Below are 17,618 nucleotides of genomic sequence, written 5' to 3' on the forward strand. Positions count from 1 at the left end.
TATATTTACACTTTTCTGGGCCTTCATCATGCAAAAAATATGTGAAGTAATAATAATAATGATAATAATTTTCTATCTATCTATCTATCTATCTATCTATCTATCTATCTATCTATCTATCTATCTATCTATCTATCTATCACAGTGCTCCTAATTGGACTAAAAGTGCTTTATATTTGCCTTTACAGCACAAACTATAAAACTAGCTTAACAATGGATAGTAAGTAAGTAAATTATTAAGTTTTGAGTCTATTTTTGTAGGATTCAAATGTGGAGGCTTCTCGAACTGTGTGCGGAGGGGAGTCCCATAGAGTTGGAACCACAGAGCTGACAGCTCAACCCCCAGATGAATTCAGGGAGATTGTAGCTACTGTTAATATTCCTTCATCTACAGATTTCAGTAGTAAAGTGGGACAGTAAAAGCCATGTAGGGCTATGAAAGTGAGTAAGCCAATCGTGAAAGCGATTCACCATCTTACAGGTAGCCATTGAAAGAGTAGAAAATGGGTGTTACAGTATGGGTTGGAACATGGCTGGTTGGTTAATTGCCTGACAGCTGCATTTTCTGTCATATGCAAGCGGTGCAATTCTTTCGCTGGGATGCCAAGGTAGAGGCCATTGCAGCAGTCTAGGTGTGATGACACAAATGCATGTACTGTATGACTTTAGGCAGATCTCCTGAGGGAAAAGTGCTTGATTTAGGGTATGTTCCACAGATAAAAAAAAATAGGATTTCATTATGGCTGATACTTGATGTTTAAGTGTCAAGCCACCATCCAGGAAAACACCAAGATCCTACACATGTTCAGTGTTTTGTTATTCTGAACCCCCAAGGTTAGTTCTGTTGTTTGGCTACGCTGTTGTCTTGTCCTGGGACCTCTCATAAGGACCTCTATTTTATTATAAGTTCAGATGCAGCCAGCTGGCACTCATCCACTCCTGGATCTCAGCTAGACAGCCATTTAGGGTTTACTTTGGGTTCTTAGTACCCAGAGCAAAGGACAGGTACAGATGTAAATAATCTGTATAGCAGTGGTAGACCAGGCCATGATGTCTTATTACTTCACCCAGTGGTAGCACGTATACTGCAAAAAGCATAAGAGATAGTATAGAACCATGTGGGACACGACATGGCAGTGGCACACATGATGATGAGTGATAATTAAGTATTGAACTCCCAGCGAGTTCAATGAATATAACAGAGGCATTCATCATGCCTAAATAACTTGTGGCTGAGGACAACAGCCATTCAAAAACAGCTGCAGCTTCCCTTGTAGCACAAGCCATGCGGCAGCCATGGACTATTACTACAGGTGCCCTAGCATCAATGGTCCATACAAACATTTTTTACAAATAAATGTACCTGAATCTGCCCCATTTACTGGCGCACCTTACCTACCAGGTACTGATAATCAGATAGAACATAATTTGCAGCTGGAATGAGAGAGTAGTAGCATGCTTGTGTTTTCAGGACAAATAGCCTTGCAGTGTTCCAGTATAGGGCACTGGAGTGAGATGTATGCTACATGCTGCCACCTCCCTACAGTATAGACACAGACAGCTAAGTCAGGAGCTGTGGCAGGTGGGCAGAAACTAGGGAGGGGTGGGGAGAGGGTTAGTGCTCTAATATGGACCGGGACTGATGTCTTCTCTATAGGTCCTCATTACTGCAGCTACAGTATTGAGGATGCTGTTATGCTCAGTGACTCCTTGTCCTAGGGCTCTTTGTTTTCTTTGCATCCCCTACAGTTGCTAAAGCACAGAGGAAGCTCCGTCAGGTACCATACAGAGCCCCTCACTCCAAGAGGCGGGAGAGTGATGAACACCCTGCAAAGTGTCCCAGTTTAGTGAGTTTCCCCAAACAGCAGGCTGCTGTCCTCCTCCGGCTCCTTGCACAGTGGCCTGTTGCACTCTCCTGGCTCTCCACAGAGTGCTTCTCCCCAGCATAAAGATCTACCTGCATGCTGACTGCTGTTCTCCCCTGACTTCCTCATAACACGTTGCTGCTACCCCTCAGTTCTCCACACAACAGCCTGCTGTCCTCTCCCAGACTCCATGCAGAGTGCTTCTCCCCAGCACCTAAAACATACCTGCATAGTGACTGCTGGAGACCGGATATTTTATACAGAACCAGAACCATATTAACCCATGGCTAGTCTCCTGGGGTATTTGGGCACCCTCCAGCACTTCAATCATTCAGCCCTCTACAGCTGACATTTGGGAAGCAGAGTTTATGCCATCATTTACACTTTCAGTATTTACACGGACACCAATATCCAGTTAAAATAAAGTCTGCTGACCTCTTTTCTCACAGCACAATTGTTCTTCCTTTTCTTTTATCTTTTGAAAAAGCACTAGTGCAATATTGGTCCGCTATGTCCCTCTATTGTCTCAAAACAAGCCTCAGCTGACTAAGAGTATGCCTTGCAAAGAGTACAAAGTGTGGGGGCCCTAGTCCCTGCTGGCTCACTGAACCTCAACCTAGCCAGCCTAAAGGATATTACAGCCCCGTACAAAACCCTGAACCTTCAGAATCGGGAGGAGCTGCAGTGCAAGGTGAGCCCAAGTTATCAGGTTCCACACTCAGGGATCAGTATATTGACTGCACTCACCCCCCATAAACAAAAAACAAACAAACCCTACTCTCTTTTTTAGAGGTGAAAGCCACCGCAATTCCCGGTGCAAATGACCAATATATAATAAATAATAGATTAATTAATTAATTCAGACATCAGCTGCATACACTAGAGGGTTGGCAAAATCCCCCAAAACACAGAAACAAAAATAGATAAGGAGAAACTCTGTTACTATTTTCCTACAGGCACCGGCTACTGTTGCAGTTTTGCTGCACTTTATTAACAGACCAGGCGGGTCTGTTTAGTGACTCAAAGTTATAGTGTTGCTTTTCATTCATAGCTATTTACTACACTCAGGCCATCATTCCGAGTTGTTCGCTCGGTAAATTTCTTCGCATCGCAGTGATTTTCCGCTTAGTGCGCATGCGCAATATCCGCACTGCGACTGCGCCAAGTAATTTTGCTATGAAGATAGTATTTTTACTCACGGCTTTTTCTTCGCTCCGGCGATCGTAGTGTGATTGACAGGAAATGGGTGTTACTGGGCGGAAACAGGCCGTTTTAAGGGCGTGTGGGAAAAAACGCTACCGTTTCCGGAAAAAACGCGGGAGTGGCTGGAGAAACGGGGGAGTGTCTGGGCGAACGCTGGGTGTGTTTGTGACGTCAAACCAGGAACGACAAGCACTGAACTGATCGCAGATGCCGAGTAAGTCAGAAGCTACTCTGAAACTGCTAAGAAGTTTGTAATCGCAATATTGCGAATACATCGTTCGCAATTTTAAGAAGCTAAGATTCACTCCCAGTAGGCGGCGGCTTAGCGTGTGCAATACTGCTAAAATCGCCTTGCGAGCGAACAAATCGGAATGACCTCCTCAGTGCGCTCTCTATCAGTGTGGTGGGAACATATGAATTGTTTAAATTATTTGTGCATTATAGGTTTTAATTTTGTGTTGTGTTTGTGGTAATTTTGCATTAAATTTACTTATATAATTCAAACAAGCAAGTCCCTTTAATTGTGTGGAGTCAAAGCAGACACCTATTTGTATTTATTAATTACATAATCAGTGCATCTAGCGCAATACACTATTCTTTTCTAAACCCTACTGTTCAGCCATGTAAACAACATCTAGGGACAAGATTCGTGTGCTGTATGCTATCTCAGAATGGTGTACAGTTTTTACGGTCAACTTACAAAAAAATTTCATGAATCCCATACTATAGTATGATGACTGTGGACATTGGGGGTCATTCCGAGCTGATCGTAGCTGTGCTAAATTTAGTCCGCTCCGCATGTCGGAGCCCCCCCCCCTCAGAAATGCAAAAGTATCACACGGCGGCGATGCTTTTGCATTTCAGGAGGTACCCTCAGCCAGCGCAGCTCCTGCGGCTGGCCGGGAGAACACATTTCGCTGGACATCACACAGCCACCGCAGCCCGCCCCCCCATCGGTCTGGCCAAACCTGCGTTGGCCGGACCACGACCCTCCCCAGTGACCGCCTCTGCCTCAGAGGCGATCGTTAGGCAACGACAGTTGGTATGCGCCGGCGCATGCGCAGTTCCGACCCGATCGCTGCACTGCGATAAACTGCAGCGAGCGATCGGGATGGAATGACCCCCATTATCAGAACAGATTTGTAACCAGGAGATAAAGGTAATATCTCTTGCAGTACAGGAGTGATGAATAGACCTGCACTGTAATTTATATATGAGAAAAGCACATTTATGGGAAATTTGTAAGATAGGCAAGTTAAGTGAAGACGAATAGACTCTTTTTTTTTTTTTTTTTGGACTTCTTTGGTGTGCCGTTATTGTCGTCAATATTGTCTTCCTCTGCAAACGTACTATGGCCCTCATTCCGAGTTGTTCGCTCACTAGCTGCTTTTAGCAGCAGTGCAAACGCTAAGCCGCCTCCCACTGGGAGTGTATCTTAGCTTAGCAGAAGTGCGAACGAAAGGTTAGTAGAACTGTGTTGATTTTTTTTCAATCAGTTTCAGAGTAGCTGCAGACCTACTCCTACCTTGTGATCACTTCAGTCTGTTTAGTTCCTGTTTTGACGTCACAAACACGCCCTGCGTTCGGCCAGCCACTTCCCTGTTTCCCACGGCACGCCTGCATTTTTACCTGACACGCCTGCGTTTTTTAGCACACTCCCGGAAAACGGTCAGTTACATCCCAGAAACACCCACTTCCTGTCAATCACTCACCGATCAACAGAGCGTCGAAAAAGAGTCGCTCGACCTTGTGTAAAACTGCATCATTTTTTGTGAAAGTACGTCACGCGTGCCCAATGCGGCCCATGCGCATGCGCAGAAATGCCAATTTTTAGCCTGATCGATTTGCTGCGAACAACGGCAGCTAGCGATCAACTCGGAATGACCCCCTATGTCTGCTTTTTACTCTTCTACAATCCCTACATTAACTCCCCTAATGTGATACCCTGAAAAATGGCATGTGTACCCCTTTCAAAAGTTAGTCACAGGTCCGCAGCAGCACAGGGGTTGAGCGCGACACAGCAGAAGTTAAAGCCCAGACTCTGGTACAATCTCTTGGCTGAGATGGGGACCATTGACTGGACAGGGACAGCATGAGAGAATAGAGCCTTGTGGGAAAAAGAAGGTGGAGCTAGAGTGAAAGGGAGATGAATTCTTGCGGCATGTGGAACTGAGCGGGAGCAGAGAGAGAGACCAAGTGACAGCCATGGGATACTGGGCGGACACCGCAGCCAGGGACCAGGCACCGACCATGCCTGATGGGAGGTGCGGACACCGTGGCCATCTTGGGATTGAAAGGAGCCATTAGGGACTGGCTCTACAATAAACACCTCCACTTAAGAGGGTCTGAGTGAGTACAAACCACAACAGCAATGGGCAAACTTGATAAACAGGTTAATAGACCCCTATCCATAACTGTGAAAATAAAGGGTACGGACAGCATAACGCCACATTGCTTTAGTTACTGCAAATCCATCATTCTGCCAGCTAAGCACTGCAAGGAGTTTATTGCAGTAACCCATCACTCTACCACATTGAGACTCTGAGACTCAGTAAAACTGAGTTGTGGTATCAGTGCAAGAACAGACATTTAATTTGAGAGACTGCGTTTGAATGAGTTTGTGTACAACCCTGTAATGAGGAAAGGAGATATACTGTAGTTTATAGCATTGGAAAAGACCCCCATTGCTTAGTAAATTGTATCTATTTAGAGACGATACCCAGCACCAATGTTATGGTGTTCGGCACCGGCCTGCAAACTATAAATTTGTGCCCTCCCTCGCACCACAAAAAAAGGGGTGTGGTCCACAATGAAGGATGATGGCCACACAATAGTACCCCTAATTCAAATTATGCCACACAGTAGCACAATGTTATTCACATTACACCACGCAAAGTGTCCATGATTCATATTATACCACATAGTAATGTTCATGTTACAAAACACAGTAGTGTCCCTTATTCCTGTTACACTATGCAGTAATTTCTCTTAAACACAATGTCCATAGTATTGCTCTTTAGATACAATGAACACAGTTCGACATTGTCCGACTAAACCTGAATGGCTTGATCTCGAAGAAGATGTGCCACTTATAGAGGGTGTTGTATATGGCCCTTAGTTCCAAAACGTTTATTGGAAGGATGGATTCCAGACTTGACCACTTTCCTTGGAAGTTTTCCCCCTTGGGTGACTGCTCCCCAAACTCTGAGACTTGCATCCGTGGCTTGAAGGATCCAATTCTAAATCCCGAACCTGTGGCCCTTGAGTAGGTGAGAAGTTTGAAGCCACCAGAGGAGTGAAATTCTAGTTTTCAGTTACAGGCGGTTCCGCTGGTGCATGTGAATATGTGATCCTGACCACATGTCCAGGAGATCCAGCTGGAAGAACCGTGCATGGAATCTTCCATACTGGAGAGCCTCGTAGGAGGCTACCATTTTTCCCAGAAGGCGACTGCAATGATGAACTGATACCCGGGCTGGCCTCAAAACATCCTGGACCATTGATTGGATCACCAACGCTTTCTCCATTGGTTGAAACACCCTCTGCACCTCCGTGTCAAGTATCATCCCCAGGAAGGGCAGTCTCCTTGTTGGTTCCAAATGTGACTTTGGAAGGTCCAGGATCCACTCATGAGCCTGGAGTAGTTGAATTGAGAGAGCAATACTCTGCAACAGACTATCCCTGGAAGATGCCTTTATAAGTAGATCGTACAGATATGGAATTATGTTCACTCCCTGCACGTGGAGGAGGAGCATCATCTCTGCCATGACCTTGGTAAACACCCTCGCAGTGGAGAGGCCAAATGGCAATGTCTGGAACTGATAGTGATAGTCATGTAGTGCAAACCTTAGATAGGCCTGGTGAGGCGGCCAGATCCGAATGTGAAGTTACGCATCCTTGATATCCAGGGATACCAGGAATTTCCCCTCCTCCAGACCTGAAACCACCGCTCTCAGAGACTCCATCTTGAATTGAATACTTGCAAGAATGGGTTCAAGGACTTTAGGTTCAATATTGGCCTTAACGAACCGTCCGGTTTTGGTACCACAAACAGGTTTGAATTATAACCCCTGTTTCTTAGATGAGGTGGAACTGAAACAATGACATTTGTTTGTACCAATTTGTGAATGGCTTCCTGTAGGATAGCACTTTCTGTCAGCGTAGCTGGTAAGCCTGATTTGAAGAATCTGTGAGAAAATCCAGTCTGTACCCCTGGGCAACAATATCTTTCACCCAGGGGTCTAGGCATGATGATGCCCAGATGTGACTGAAATCTTTTAGTCTCTCTCCCACATGACCGATCCCCAGGCTGGGAGGTCCACCGTGATGCTGAAGACTTGGAAGAAGCAGAACCTGGTTTCTGTTCCTGGGAACCGGTTGGTGCAGGTTTACTGTGTTTTTTCCCCGACCTCCTCTAAAGGAGGTTGTGAGGCCCTTGTATTTTTTTTATTTTGCGGTCCGAAAGGACTGCAGTGTAGACGTAGTATAAGATTTTCGAACTGGTGCAGCTGCAGTGGGAAGAAAGGTCGACTACCCGCAGTTGCCGTGGATATGGACACATGCAGTGCCTCCCCAAACAGGGCCTGACCTGTGAAGGGTAGATTCTCACGCTCTTCTTGTATTTCGCATCCGCAGTCTATTGGCATAGCCAGAGTCCTCTGCATGCTGAGACTGCCATGGAAGTAGCCCTCACATTAAGCAGGCCAATGTCCTTCATGGCTTCCACCATGAAACCTGCCGAATCCTGTATGTCACTCCTATCCATTGTATCTAATTCCTCTAGTAATGTGCCTGACCACTTTACTATGGCTTTAGAAATCCACGCAAAAGCAATAGTGGGCCTTAAGGCCACGCCTGTAGCAGTGTATAGTGATTTGAGCGTAGTCTCAATATTGCGATCAGACGGCTCCTTTAAGGCAGTTGAACCGGGGACAGGCAAAACCACCTTTTTTGACAACCTAGATACAGAAGCGTCGAGTATAGGTGGAGTTTCCCACTTTTTCCTGTCCTCTTCCGAGAAAGGAAAAGCAATGAGAATTCTTTTAGGAATTTGGATTTTTTTCTCTGAGTTTTTCCAAGATTTCTCAAGCAAGGAATTTAACTCCTTAGAAGCAGGGAAGGTAATCGAGGATTTCTTATTTACAGTAAAATACTATTCCTCTTCCTGCTCAGGTACCTTTTTTAGTAATGTGCAAAACATCCCTAATTGCTTCAATCATCAGTTGCACCCCCTTAGCAAGGGATGCATCCCCCGTGCATATTCCCATCACCGTCTCCTTTATCAGAGTCGGTATCAGTGTCAGCTTGCATTATCTGGGTGGGTGTACGCTTTTTAGGGTATGTAGATTGGTCTTCCTCAAAAACTGCATTTCTTTTTCATTATGTGACATCCTGGTAGAAATCTGGTATATAATTCCCCTTAAAGAATCCACCCATGCAGGTTCGGAGTCGGAAGGCTAAGAAAGCATTTTGCAGTCCTGACTACATGGAACAGACTACTCAGGAGAAGATAAACACTCTGCAGCACAGGACACAGAGTCCTTAGACATGGTAATGTGGAATATACACTCCTACACACACACAGGGAAATGTCAGACACAGTTTCCCCCAGAGCACCTTCAGAGAGTCACAGAGTATAAGGAGCCGGCCACACAGCGCCCCTGTAGGCAATTATTATGATAAAAGCCCGGCGCTGACTAACTATCCTTAATAGGGTATCCAGTCCTAATATAACACTCCCCCCCTGCTGTCTATAACACCCTGGTACCGCAGAGTACTTGTGGAGTTATGTGGAGGGCAGCGCTCCCAGTCAATGTTTCTGTATGATCTGCGGGGAGAAAATGGCGCTGGTGAGTGCTGTATCCGCTCTGAGAGGAAGACCTCCCCCCTGTAATGGCGTGCGGCTTCCCACACTAAGTGATTATACTGGCCTGAGGTTTTTGTAGTGTTAACAGCGGGATTAGCCCCTGTTAACTAGCATGACCAGTGTAGCATAATGCGCTGGCCCAGGGAGCCCCTCAAGTGCCGACATGATGCATAATGCTGGACCTTCCAGGAGCGCAGCCCCTCAGAGCTGCGCTCCAACCCTTGTGCCACCATACCCGCCAGCGACCCGCTAACCAGGACGCCGGCACTGTACTCACCACTCTTCTATCTTCTGGCTCTGTTTAGGGGGTGGCGGCCGTGCTGCGGGAGTGAGCGGTCGCCTCGTGGGCTTGCGATCATCACCCTCAGGAGCTCAGTGTCCTGTCAGCAGAGTAGAGAAACATTAACCCTTCAGGAAGTGGGTTCCTACTCTCCCCCTAAGTCCCACGAAGCAGGGAGGCTGTTGCCAGCAGCCTTCCAGTAAAATAACAAGCTCTAAACATTTAAAAAAAAAAAAAAACTAAGAAAACTCCTAGGAGCTCCGCTAGCTGTGACCGGCTCCTCCGGGCACGTTTTATAAACTGAGTCTGGTAGGAGGAGCATAGAGGGAGGGGCCAGCCCACACTAATAAACTCTTAAAGTGCCAGTGGCTCCTAGTGGACCCATCTATACTCCATGGTACTAACTTGGACCCCAGCATCCACTAGGATGTAAGAGAAATGTAATAATAATAATAATAATAATAATGCATGCAGTATTCAGTGTATATATTTATCAAGGGGCCCAGACCATGCACTCTCTCATGGGTAGGCAAACCAATATGGCAGCTGGCCACACCCCCTCTGGATACTGGCTACACCTCTAAACATGGGCCCCTAGTACTGCATTTTCCCGGTGGGCTCTTCGTGCCCCAGTCCGACCCTGTTGAAGTGTGTCAGGAAACTGGAGTACTAGGAGGAAACACACGCAAGTACGGGGAGAATATACAAGATCCACACTGTTCGGGTAATCAAACCCATGACCTCAGTGCTCTGAAACAGTAATGCTAATCATTACATCATCCATACTGCCCTAAACCCTAAATTCCTATATCAGCCGCTATTGACAGTTTGTTGGGAGTTTTTCTGTATTTTTTACTGGTCTTCCCTGCATAAGCCTGGTATAGGGAAATGTTTAAGGAAGCTAATCTTGAATCCTAAAGATCAGAAAAATAGAATTTCATCTAATATCAGAGTAAGTAATACATTTTTTCAAAACTACTATATTTTAGAGTTTGTATATATAATTACAAAAATATATAATTCTGGGTCAACATGTTACAGTTCATTCTACCAGGTGACCTCTACAACATAGACATTAGGAATGAATGATAACAGGAAAAGTAGAAAGCATGGCAACAAAATATCTTGTATTCATATATTTACACTTTTCTGGGCCTTCATCATGCAAAAAATATGTGAAGTAATAATAATAATGATAATAATTTTCTATCTATCTATCTATCTATCTATCTATCTATCTATCTATCTATCTATCTATCTATCTATCTATCACAGTGCTCCTAATTGGACTAAAAGTGCTTTATATTTGCCTTTACAGCACAAACTATAAAACTAGCTTAACAATGGATATTAGAGAAACACTTACGTAAATTATTAAGTTTTGAGTCTATTTTTGTAGGATTCAAATGTGGAGGCTTCTCGAACTGTGTGCGGAGGGGAGTCCCATAGAGTTGGAACCACAGAGCTGACAGCTCAACCCCCAGATGAATTCAGGGAGATTGTAGCTACTGTTAATATTCCTTCATCTACAGATTTCAGTAGTAAAGTGGGACAGTAAAAGCCATGTAGGGCTATGAAAGTGAGTAAGCCAATCGTGAAAGCGATTCACCATCTTACAGGTAGCCATTGAAAGAGTAGAAAATGGGTGTTACAGTATGGGTGGGAACATGGCTGGTTGGTTAATTGCCTGACAGCTGCATTTTCTGTCATATGCAAGCGGTGCAATTCTTTCGCTGGGATGCCAAGGTAGAGGCCATTGCAGCAGTCTAGGTGTGATGACACAAATGCATGTACTGTATGACTTTAGGCAGATCTCCTGAGGGAAAAGTGCTTGATTTAGGGTATGTTCCACAGATAAAAAAAAATAGGATTTCATTATGGCTGATACTTGATGTTTAAGTGTCAAGCCACCATCCAGGAAAACACCAAGATCCTGCACATGTTCAGTGTTTTGTTATTCTGAACCCCCAAGGTTAGTTCTGTTGTTTGGCTACGCTGTTGTCTTGTCCTGGGACCTCTCATAAGGACCTCTATTTTATTATAAGTTCAGATGCAGCCAGCTGGCACTCATCCACTCCTGGATCTCAGCTAGACAGCCATTTAGGGTTTACTTTGGGTTCTTAGTACCCAGAGCAAAGGACAGGTACAGATGTAAATAATCTGTATAGCAGTGGTAGACCAGGCCATGATGTCTTATTACTTCACCCAGTGGTAGCACGTATACTGCAAAAAGCATAAGAGATAGTATAGAACCATGTGGGACACGACATGGCAGTGGCACACATGATGATGAGTGATAATTAAGTATTGAACTCCCAGCGAGTTCAATGAATATAACAGAGGCATTCATCATGCCTAAATAACTTGTGGCTGAGGACAACAGCCATTCAAAAACAGCTGCAGCTTCCCTTGTAGCACAAGCCATGCGGCAGCCATGGACTATTACTACAGGTGCCCTAGCATCAATGGTCCATACAAACATTTTTTACAAATAAATGTACCTGAATCTGCCCCATTTACTGGCGCACCTTACCTACCAGGTACTGATAATCAGATAGAACATCATTTGCAGCTGGAATGAGAGAGTAGTAGCATGCTTGTGTTTTCAGGACAAATAGCCTTGCAGTGTTCCAGTATAGGGCACTGGAGTGAGATGTATGCTACATGCTGCCACCTCCCTACAGTATAGACACAGACAGCTAAGTCAGGAGCTGTGGCAGGTGGGCAGAAACTAGGGAGGGGTGGGGAGAGGGTTAGTGCTCTAATATGGACCGGGACTGATGTCTTCTCTATAGGTCCTCATTACTGCAGCTACAGTATTGAGGATGCTGTTATGCTCAGTGACTCCTTGTCCTAGGGCTCTTTGTTTTCTTTGCATCCCCTACAGTTGCTAAAGCACAGAGAAAGCTCCGTCAGGTACCATACAGAGCCCCTCACTCCAAGAGGCAGGAGAGTGATGAACACCCTGCAAAGTGTCCCAGTTTAGTGAGTTTCCCCAAACAGCAGGCTGCTGTCCTCCTCCGGCTCCTTGCACAGTGGCCTGTTGCACTCTCCTGGCTCTCCACAGAGTGCTTCTCTCCAGCATAAAGATCTACCTGCATGCTGACTGCTGTTCTCCCCTGACTTCCTCATAACACGTTGCTGCTACCCCTCAGTTCTCCACACAACAGCCTGCTGTCCTCTCCCAGACTCCATGCAGAGTGCTTCTCCCCAGCACCTAAAACATACCTGCATAGTGACTGCTGGAGACCGGATATTTTATACAGAACCAGAACCATATTAACCCATGGCTAGTCTCTTGGGGTATTTGGGCACCCTCCAGCACTTCAATCATTCATCCCTCTACAGCTGACATTTGGGAAGCAGAGTTTATGCCATCATTTACACTTTCAGTATTTACACGGACACCAATATCCAGTTAAAATAAAGTCTGCTGACCTCTTTTCTCACAGCACAATTGTTCTTCCTTTTCTTTTATCTTTTGAAAAAGCACTAGTGCAATATTGGTCCGCTATGTCCCTCTATTGTCTCAAAACAAGCCTCAGCTGACTAAGAGTATGCCTTGCAAAGAGTACAAAGTGTGGGGGCCCTAGTCCCTGCTGGCTCACTGAACCTCAACCTAGCCAGCCTAAAGGATATTACAGCCCCGTACAAAACCCTGAACCTTCAGAATCGGGAGGAGCTGCAGTGCAAGGTGAGCCCAAGTTATCAGGTTCCACACTCAGGGATCAGTATATTGACATTATGATATGGTGCTGGGTATCGTCTTTAAATAGATACAATTTACTAAGCAATGGGGGTCTTTTCCAATGCTATAAACTACAGTATATCTCCTTTCCTCATTACAGGGTTGTACACAAACTCATGCAAACGCAGTCTCTCAAATTAAATGTCTGTTCTTGCACTGATACCACAACTCAGTTTTACTGAGTCTCAGAGTCTCAATGTGGTAGAGGGATGGGTTACTGCAATAAACTCCTTGCAGTGCTTAGCTGGCAGAATGATGGATTTGCAAAAGGAAGATTGGGTTAAGGAATGATGGATTTGCAGTAACTTAAGCAATGTGGCGTTATGCTGTCCGTACCCTTTATTTTCACAGTTATGGATAGGGGTCTCTTAACCTGTTTATCAAGTTTGCCCATTGCTGTTGTGGTTTTGTACTCACTCAGACCCTCTTAAGTGGAGGTGTTTATGATAACATTTCTTATGTGCTCATTTGTTTATTTACTTTGTTTGGCGCTGCAGATCCCTTGTGAAAGCATATAAATAAATAATAATAATAAGGATTGCAAGAGTGATCCTTACTGCATCTTGCTGATGTTTGGGACAGAGATAAGTGGGTTCAGTTTTCAGAACCGAACCCCCCTCTCCCCCCCCGATCATCCCGTTCCAAGCCAGAATCCGGGTCCGGCTCGGGACTTTCCACCAGAATCGTAAACCAGAAGGAGGCAAAACGTCATCATCCAGCTGTCGGATTATCGCGGGTTTTGGATTCCATATAAACAGCTGAGCGTCACTGTCATTTTCACTCCGGACTTGGAGAGTGGGGGAGACAGACCTCTGTCTCTCTCTGTGGGTTGTGGTGTCAGGTGGGGCCAGTGTGTGCTCTGCAGGGTTACTGCTCCTCTCACTGTGGTATACCTGTGCTGTGAGGGGTGCTGTCCTGGCTGTTAGGGGTGCTGAAGCTGTCCTGGCTGTCACAGTGTTGTACAGGGGGCAGGGGCACTGTCCTCCTGTATGCAGTGAAAATACAGGTGTGCTGTTGCTAAAATAAATATACACTGGCCCTGTCTTGTATGCTGTAAAAATTCAGGGGTGCATTAAAATAAATGTACACTGGCCCTGCCTTGTATGCTGTAATAATTCAGGGGTGTTGTAAAATAAATGTACACTGTCCCTGTCTTGCATGCTGCAAAAATTCCAGGGTGCAGTAAAATAAATGTACACCTGCCCTGTCTTGTACGCTGTAATAATTCTACGGTGCAGTAAAATAAATGTACACTGGCCCTGTCTTGTATGCTGTAATAATTCAGAAGTACAGTGAAAATCAATGTACACTGGCTCTGTCATGTATGCTGTAAAAATTCTAGGGTGCAGTGAATATAAATGTACACTGGTCCTGTATGTTGTAAAAATACAGGGGTACTGTTGTTAAAAAAAGTAAACTGGTCCTGTATGCTGTAAAAATACAGGAGTGCTGTTGTTAAAATAAAAGTACACTGGTCCTGTATGCTGTAAAAATATAAGGGTGCAGTGAAAATAAATGTACACTGGCCTTGTCTTGTATGCTGTAAAATTACACGGGTGTTGTGAAAATACAGGGGTGCTGGCACTGTCAGCGGTTGTGATGTCTAGGCCTGACCTTCACAACACTCTATGGGAAGAGGAGGCTCCTGCCACCATTTGCACACCCTCTGCAAGTGTTGGGAGAAGCACCACCAGTTCAGATGCTTCTGAGGAAGGACAAAAATGCGTTTAAGGAGCAGGGATTACTCTCCTGGACCCATCAGTGGCAGCACCTGCAGTATCCACAAAGATTCTCTTTCCCTGGTTTCCGGAACTTTGGAGGGACTTCTTTTGACCACAAACATCTGTGTCAACTTGGACCGTGTGGTGCTCCATGTGGTGACTATCCAGCATTGGTGATATGCTACATTTGTTTTTATCTATGTGAGCGCATTTTGTTATTAAATATGTTTTTAAAAAAAAGTATTGCACCATATTATGTTTGCTCAAGTTTCAGTCATAAAGAATATCATCTAAGGACTGAAGACATCCTACCCTATGTGGGTGATATGCAGATTACCTATTTGCTGAATTGTGAGTGGGACCAATAAAACACACCTTTTATTTACTCTGTTTTATTGTATTGCACCATTATTTGTTTTCCTTCTGAATTACAGATTTTGGAGGTTTAAAGATATGGATATATCTGTGTAAACAGTTTTTATACACTTATACGTATGCATACAATTGAATGGTAGCGCCGTGTGATATCAATTCTTGACTTATACATGTACTTTGGGTTTTTTGGGGAAGGCTCTATTTTGATATTACTGGCAGTCACTATTCTATTGTTAGCGCGGTTGAGATCACTAGTTTTCTATAGAGTCCAGTTGCTGATATTGAGTTTGAGGATGTCATTGTAGAAGTACACCAGGTTGAGGATGATATGGGTGTAGCTGGTGCTGCATAGGAAATGGACAATGAGGATTCTGATGGTGTTGTGGTTTGTTTGAATAAGGCACCAGTGGAGACAATTGTTGTCCATGCGATGAAAAAGCCAATTGTCATGCCTGGGCAAAATACCAAAAAAGCCACCTCTTCGGTGTGGAATTATTTCTACACAAATCTGGACAACAGGTGTAAAGCCATCTGTTGCCTTTGTCAATCCATAATAAGTATGGTTAAGGACATTAACCACCTAGGAACATCCTCCCTTATACGTCACCTGCATCACATTCATCATAAGTCATTGTCAAGTTCAGAAACTTTGGATAAAAGCATAAGCAGTCCACTGACACCTAAATGATATGGTTTTGTTTGAGTATTATTTCTCTGTGAGGATGAGGATGTAAACACTGAAGGGGGGATCTGAGGATCAGGATGACATCTTGCCACTGTAGAGCCAGTTTGTGCAAGGAGAGATTAATTGCTTTTTTTGGTGGGGGCCCAAACAAACCAATCATTTCAGCCATGGTTGTGTGGCAGACCCTGTGTCATTGAAATGGTTGGTTTGTTAAAGTGTGCATGTCCTCTTTATACAACATAAGGGTGGGTGGTAGGGCCCAAGGACAATTCCATCTTGCACATCTTTTCTTTGTCACATCAATCCAGGGGTGCTGCCCTATATGGGGTGCTGCTCCTCTGCCCTTTCAGTTCAGGGGTGCTGCCCCACTGCTGTTTAAGTCCAGGGGTGCTGTCACCTGTCTGCTGTGCTGTGTAATTCTCCAGGGTTGCTGCATAAGGCTGTATAAATCCAGGGGTGCTGCCGTATAATTCCAAGGGTGCTGCTGTATCTGTTCCTAGGTTCAAATGAAAGCCTGGAGCAGATATGAAACAAGCTTCAACATTACAAACAGATTTCTGGAAACATAGCCGCAAAGGTGGAAATGGAAATTGCTATTTTGATGAAGTGTTTTTAAATAAAGTGGAGGGGTTTTTAAATAAAGTGGAGGGAGACCACATTTGTGGTCAAAGTCAGTGTGACTCAGAAGAGACTGAATCATAAACCAGCACAACTGCTGGAGAGGTAAAAATGATATTTTCTGCTGGAGCATTAGAGAGAGGTTCTTCTCAATTATTTCATGTTTGGGACTCACTCAAATGAATGGCTCCAATTAGACAACCTTCATTTTATTCCTGGTGTTCCACATTTTGTGATTATTTATTTAGAAGATGTGCATTTGTTGTACAAGGATCTTCTTTTCCTAAGGGCTTCATAGGCAAGACCTCTCGGTGTTAGAAGAACAGAGTTTCAGTGATCTAGCATTTTATCAGCTTTCCATTGCATTTCAGCACTAGGTGGACCAGGAGTACATGTGAGGCACAAACAGTTACTGAATAAGGCCAAGTATGGAGTCTCATGGTGGCTTACATCCAGGAAGATACCTGGCTTGCCAGGCATGCTGTAGGCACAGAGGTTAGCATTGCTTTCTCCCACAGTCCTACTTATAGTATGAAATGAGTCTTGGTTGTAGAGTGGTAAGCTCCACTAGGGCAGGGGCTCAATAACAAAAAGATTCACTGCGCAGTCATGCTTAGTGCTGTACCAAGCCCACTCAAACTCAATTTGCCCCATCTGGGGCTGCTGTGGGGGCTCTGGAGGAGCTGCTAAAACATCTAAGGGGCTGCTTTATTTAAAAATAAAATGTGAATAAAATAAACAAGACACACAGGTATGCTCACATGCGTGCAACTGGGAGCTGTGAAAAACAAAAATAAGGCATCTTCCACAAAATATGTAAATAAAAATGCAATAAAAAAATGGAAAAAAGAAACCCACAAGATTGTCACAAAATAAGTTTTCATACACCGTGGAGGGGAAAATATCCAATCTTGATCCTGTTGTATACACCAGTTTATTTGCATTCCAGCATTAAATCTGAGATTATCTTAATCCCTGAACATGGAGAAGGTGGCACAAATTTGGAGGCTTTGGCCCCCAATTTTTCAGTTTCTCCAGTAATGTGGTAATATATAATGATATATTTGCTTGGTTGAAGTCCTTTATGTTCCACACCAATATAGGAGTGGAGGTGAAAGCCTGTGTGTTGTTCCTGATTGTGTGTGCTGCTCTAATATTTAATCACCTTCTTGACAATGTCCTCTTCCTTTTGCCTCTTCTCATAATGTGAAAAGTCATCAAAGAAGGAGGTGGTGTGTTTGAAGCTAGCTATGATTC

This window comes from Pseudophryne corroboree, chromosome 2, assembly GCF_028390025.1.
Source record: "Pseudophryne corroboree isolate aPseCor3 chromosome 2, aPseCor3.hap2, whole genome shotgun sequence".
Classification (NCBI taxonomy): domain Eukaryota; kingdom Metazoa; phylum Chordata; class Amphibia; order Anura; family Myobatrachidae; genus Pseudophryne; species Pseudophryne corroboree.